Source organism: Ascaphus truei, chromosome 7, assembly GCF_040206685.1.
Source record: "Ascaphus truei isolate aAscTru1 chromosome 7, aAscTru1.hap1, whole genome shotgun sequence".
Lineage (NCBI taxonomy): Eukaryota > Metazoa > Chordata > Amphibia > Anura > Ascaphidae > Ascaphus > Ascaphus truei.
The window spans coordinates 48,482,434-48,488,608 of NC_134489.1; positions in this window are offsets into that span (position 1 = coordinate 48,482,434).

The window sequence follows — 6,175 nt, forward strand, 5'->3', positions numbered from 1 at the left end:
AGACTACATTTAATTGGAATTATTACCAATGGTCAATGGCTGGGGTATACTCCTCATTTGGGGATTTTAATTTTACTTTTAATAATCACTGTAAATATTAACTGAGCATCGTTGATGACTAATAAAACTTTATTATTTTTCTAAATACTTCTTTTCATGTTAGTGGTACATATAAGGTGCATTTGACACCTGGTTCTATAGGAATAATTAATTAATGATGATTTCATCATAATAAAGGATTAGAATATGTACTTTGAGTGCAACGTGGAGGGATTTAGTGTGAGAGCTGTACCTTACACAACAAGTCACTAACTATTTAGTTATTCTCCTCATGCACCCTAGTATCGCATTATTAAAATTAATACTGTATAAATGATCTAAGAGAGAGCGGAACGTTATTTTCAGTTTATTACTGCTGGATACCCGCATACACAGAACCCAATACAATAGACACACATTTGTATATAATATCAGTTTACTGAACACAGGTAAAACTACAGTAGGTATATCACTAACCCACATACAATATAGACCTTGCACGGCCGTAACTCCACAGAGCCCTCAACCGCAGTGTCCACACCCTGATGGGATGCCAACAAAGTACTGAGTGTCCCCCATGATCTTCCCATCGTTCCCCATTTTCCCCATCGTCCCTAATGATCTTTTATCGTTTCCCATTTTCTCCACCGTCCCCCATGATCTTCCCATTGTTCCCCATTTTCCCCGGCATCCCACATGATCTGCCAATCGTTCCCCATTTTCCCCATCGTCCCTTATGATCTTCCCATCGTTCCCCATTTTCCCCAGCATCCCACATTATCTTCCCATCATTTCCCATTTTCCCCATCGTCCCTTATGATCTTCCCATGGTTCCCCATCATCCCCATGATTTTCCCATCATTCCCCATTTTCCCCAGCATCCCCCATGATCTTTCCATCATTCCCCATTTTCCCCAGCGTCCCCCATGATCTTCACATCGTTCCCCATTTTCCCCAGCATCCACCATGATCTTCCCATCATTCCCCATTTTCCCCAGCGTCCCCCCCATGATCTTCGCAACTTTCCCCATGTTCCACAGTGTACCCCATGATCTCCCATTGCTCCTCATTTTCCCCAGCGTCCCCCATGATCTTCCCATCATTCCCCATTTTCCCCAGCGTCCCCCATGATCTTCCCATCGTTCCCCATTTTACCCAGCATCCCCCATGATCTTCCCATCGTTCCCCATTTTCCCCAGCGTCCCCCATGATCTTCCCATCGTTCCCCAGTGTCTCCCATGATCTTCCCATCGTTCCCCATTTTCCCCATCGACCCCCATTAGCGTCCCCCATGATCTTCCCATCGTTCCCCATTTTCCCCATCGTCCCTAATGATCTTCCCATCGTTTCCCATTTTCCCCACCATCCCCCATGATCTTCCCACCGTTCCCCATTTTCCCAAGAATTCCCCATGATCTTCCCATCGTTACCCATTTTCCCGTGTCACTTATGATCTTCCCATCGTTCCCCATTTTCCACATCGTCCTTTATGATCTTCCCATCGTTCCCCATATTCCCCATCGTCACCATAATCTTCCCATTTTTCCCCATTTTCCCAAGCGTCCCCCATGATCTTCCCATCGTACCCCATTATCCCCATCGTCCCTTATGATCTTCCCATCATTCCCCATTTTCCCCAGCGTCCCCCATGACCTTCCCATCGTTCCCCATTTTCCCCAGCGTCCCCCATGACCTTCCCATCGTTCCCCATTTTCCCCAGCGTCCCCCATGATCTTCACTTCGTTCCTCATTTCCTCAGCATTCCCCATAATCTTCCAATCATTCCCCATTTTCCCAAGCATCCCCCATGATCTTCCCATGGTTCCTCATTTTCCCCATCGTCCTTTATGATCTTCCCATCGTTCCCCATTTTCCCCATCGTCCCCATGATCTTCCCATCGTTCTCCATTTTCCCCATCGTCCCCATAATCTTCCCATCTTTCCCCATTTTCCCAAGTGTCCCCCATGATCTTCCCATCGTTCCCCATTATCGCCATTGTCCCTTATGATCTTCCCATCGTTCCCCATTTTCCCCATCGTCCCCATGATCTTGCCATTGTTCTCCATTTTCCCCATCGTCCCCATAATCTTCCCATCTTTCTCCATTTTCCCCAGTGTCCCCATGATCTTCCCATCGTTCCCCATTTTCCCCAGCGTCCCTTATGATCTTCCCATCGTTCCCCATTTCCCCAGCATCCCACATTATCTTCCCATCATTCCCCATTTTCCCCATCGTCCCTTATGATCTTCCCATCGTTCCCCATTTTCCCCATCGTCCCCATTATCTTCCCATCTTTCCCCATTTTCCCCACCGTCCCCATGATCTTCCCATCGTTCCCCATTTTCCCCAGCATCCCCCATGATCTTCCCGTCGTTCCCCATTTTCCCCAGCGTCCCCCATGATCTTCGCAACTTTCCCCATGTTCCACAGTGTACCCCATGATCTCCCATCGTTCCCCATTTTCCCCAGCATCCCCCATGATCTTCCCATCATTCCCCATTTTCCCCAGCATCCCCCATGATCTTCCCATCGTTCCCCATTTTGACCATCGTCCTCATAATCTTCCCATCTTTCCACATTTTCCCAAGTGTCCCCCATGATCTTCCCATCGTTCCCCATTATCCCCATCGTCCCTTATGATCTTCCCATCATTCCCCAGTTTCCCCATCGTGCCTTATGATCTTCCCATGGTTCACCATTTTCCCCATCATCCCCATGATCTTCCCATCTTTCCCAATTTTCCCCAGCGTCCCCCATGATCTTCCCATTGATCCCCATTTTCCCCAGCGTCCCCCATGATCTTCCCATCATTCCCCATTTTCCCATCATCCAAATGATTTTCCCATCATTCCCCATTTTCCCCAGCGTCCCCCATGATCTTTCCATCATTCCCCATTTTCCCCAGCATCCCCCATGATCTTCACATCGTTCCCCATTTTCCCCAGCATCCACCATGATCTTCCCATCGTTCCCCATTTTCCCCAGCGTCCCCCATGATCTTCCCTTGGTTCCCCATTTTTCCCATCGTCCCTTATGATCTTCCCATTGTTCCCCATTTCCCCAGCATTCCCCATAATCTTCCAATCATTCCCCATTTTCCCAAGCATCCCCCATGATCTTCCCATGGTTCCCCATTTTCCCCATCATCCCTTACGATCTTCCCATCGTTCCCCATTTCCCCCATCGTCCCCATGATGTTCCCATCGTTCCCCATTTTCCCCAACGTCCCCATAATCTTCCCATCTTTCCCCATTTTCCCAAGCGTCCCCCATGATCTTCCCATCGTTCCCCATTATCCCCATCGCCCCTTATGATCTTCCCATCATTCCCCATTTTCGCCAGTGTCCCCCATGATCTTCCCATCGTTCGCCATTTTCCCCAGCGTCCCTTATGATCTTCCCATCGTTCCCCATTTTCCCCAGCATCCCACATTATCTTCCCATCATTTCCCATTTTCCCCATCGTCCCTTATGATCTTCCCATGGTTCCCCATCATCCCCATGATTTTCCCATCATTCCCCATTTTCCCCAGCATCCCCCATGATCTTTCCATCATTCCCCATTTTCCCCAGCGTCCCCCATGATCTTCACATCGTTCCCCATTTTCCCCAGCATCCACCATGATCTTCCCATCATTCCCCATTTTCCCCAGCGTCCCCCATGATCTTCCCATCGTTGCCCATTTCCCATTGTCCCTTATGATCTTCCCATCGTTCCCCATTTTCCCCAGCATCCCCCATGATCTTCCCATCGTTCCCCATTTTCCCATCATCCCCATGATTTTCCCATCATTCCCCATTTTCCCCAGCGTCCCCATGATCTTTTCATCATTCCCCATTTTCCCCATTGTCCCTTATGATCTTCCCATCGTTCCCCATTTTCCCCATCGTCCCCATGATCTTCCCATCGTTCCCCATTTTCCCCAGTGTCCCCCATGATCTTCCCATCGTTCCCCATTTTCCCCATCGTCCCCATGATCTTCTCATCTTTCCCCACTTTCCCCAGCGTCCCCATGATCTTCCCATCATTCCTCATCGTCCCTTATGATCTTCCCATCGTTCTCCATTTTCCCCATCGTTCCCATGATCTTCCCATCTTTCCCCATTTTCCCCAGTGTCCCCCATGATCTTCCCATCGTTCCCCATTTTCCCCATCGTCCTTTATGATCTTCCCATCATTCCCCATTTTCCCCATCGTCCCCATGATCTTCCCATCTTTCCCCATTGTCCCCATGATCTTCCCATCTTTCCCCATTTTCCCCAGTGTCCCCATTATCTTCCCATCGTTCCCCATTTTCCCCAGCGTCCCTTATGATCTTCCCATCGTTCCCCATTTTCCCCATCGTCCTTTATGATCTTCCCATCATTCCCCATTTTCCCCATCGTCCCCATGATCTTCCCATCTTTCCCCATCGTCCCCATGATCTTCCCATCTTTCCCCATTTTCCCCAGTGTCCCCCATGATCTTCCCATCGTTCCCCATTTTCCCCAGCGTCCCCCGTGATCTTCCCATCGTTCCCCATTTTTCCCATCATCCCCCATGATTTTCCCGTCGTTCCCCATTTTCCACAGCGTCCCACATGATCTTTCCATCATTCCCCATTTTCCCCAGAGTCCCCCATGATCTTCCCATCGTTCCCCATTTCCCCAGAGTTCCCTGTGATCTTCCCATCCTTCCCCATTTCCCCCAGCGTCCCCCATAATCTTCCAATCATTCCCCATTTTCCCAAGCGTCCCCATGATCTTCCCATCGTTCCCCATTTTCCCCATCGTCCCTTATGATCTTCCCATCGTTCCCCATTTTCCCCATCGTCCCCATGATCTTCCAATCTTTCCCCATTTCCCCCAGCATCCTCCATGATAGTCCCATCATTCCCCATTATCCCCATCGTCCCTTATGATATTCCCATCGTTCTCCATTTATCCAGTGTCCCCCATGATAGTCCCATCGTTCCCCATTTTCCCCAGTGTCCCCCATGATCTTCCCATCGTTCCCCATTTTCCCCATGGGCCCCCATGATCTTCCCATCGTTCCCCATTTTCCCCAGCGTCCCTTATGATCTTCCCATCGTTCCCCATTTTCCCAAGCTTTCCCCATTATCTTCCCATCGTTCCCCATTTTCCCCAGCATCCCCCATGATCTTCCCATTGTTCCCCATTTTCCCCAGCGTCCCCCATGATCTTCCCATCGTTCCCCATCGTCCCCCGTGATCTTCCCATCGTCCCCCGTGATCTTCCCATCATTCCCCATTTTCCCATCATCCCCATGATCTTCCCATAGTTCCCCATTTTCCCCCATGATCTTCCCATCGTTCCCCATTTTCCCCATCGTCCCCCATGATCTTCCCATCGTTCTCCATTTTCCCCAGCGTCCCCCATGATCTTCCCATTGTTCCCCATCGTCCCCCATGATCTTCCCATCGTTTCCCATTTTCCCCAGTGTCCCCCATGATCTTCCCATCGTTCCCCATTTTCCCCAGCGTCCACCATGATCTTCCTATCATTCCCCATTATCCCCAGCATCCCCCATGATCTTCCCATCGTTCCCCATTTTCCTCAGCGTCCCCCATGATCTTCCCATCGTTCCCCATTATCCCCAGCGTCCCCAATGATCTTCCCATCGTTCCCCAGGATCTTCCCATCGTTCCCCATTTTCCCCACCGTCCCCCATGATCTTCCCATCGTTCCCCATTTTCCCCAGTGTCCCCCATGATCTTCCCATCGTTCCCCATTTTCCCCAGCGTCCCCCATGATCTTCCCATCGTGTCCCATTTTCCCCAGCGTCCCCCATGATCTTCCCATTGTTCCCCATTTTCCCCATCGTAACCCATGATCTTCCCATCGTTCCCCATTTTCCCCATCGTCAAACATGATCTTCCCATTGTTCCCCATTTTCCCCATCGTCCCCCATGATCTTCCCATCGTTCAAAAACGACAGAAGGGATTGTGCTCAAACTTTCCACAAACATTCACCTGAAATTCAACATTTCCAACGGATTGCTGAATTTTTTTGCGTTTTGAGCAACTGAAAAAGGGGGGTTAAAATGGAAGTCTTGATCAAACCTTAACTATGGATGCGCTACTGCACATCCATAATACTTATGTTATGCAGATAGCATTTTACCAATAAAAATAT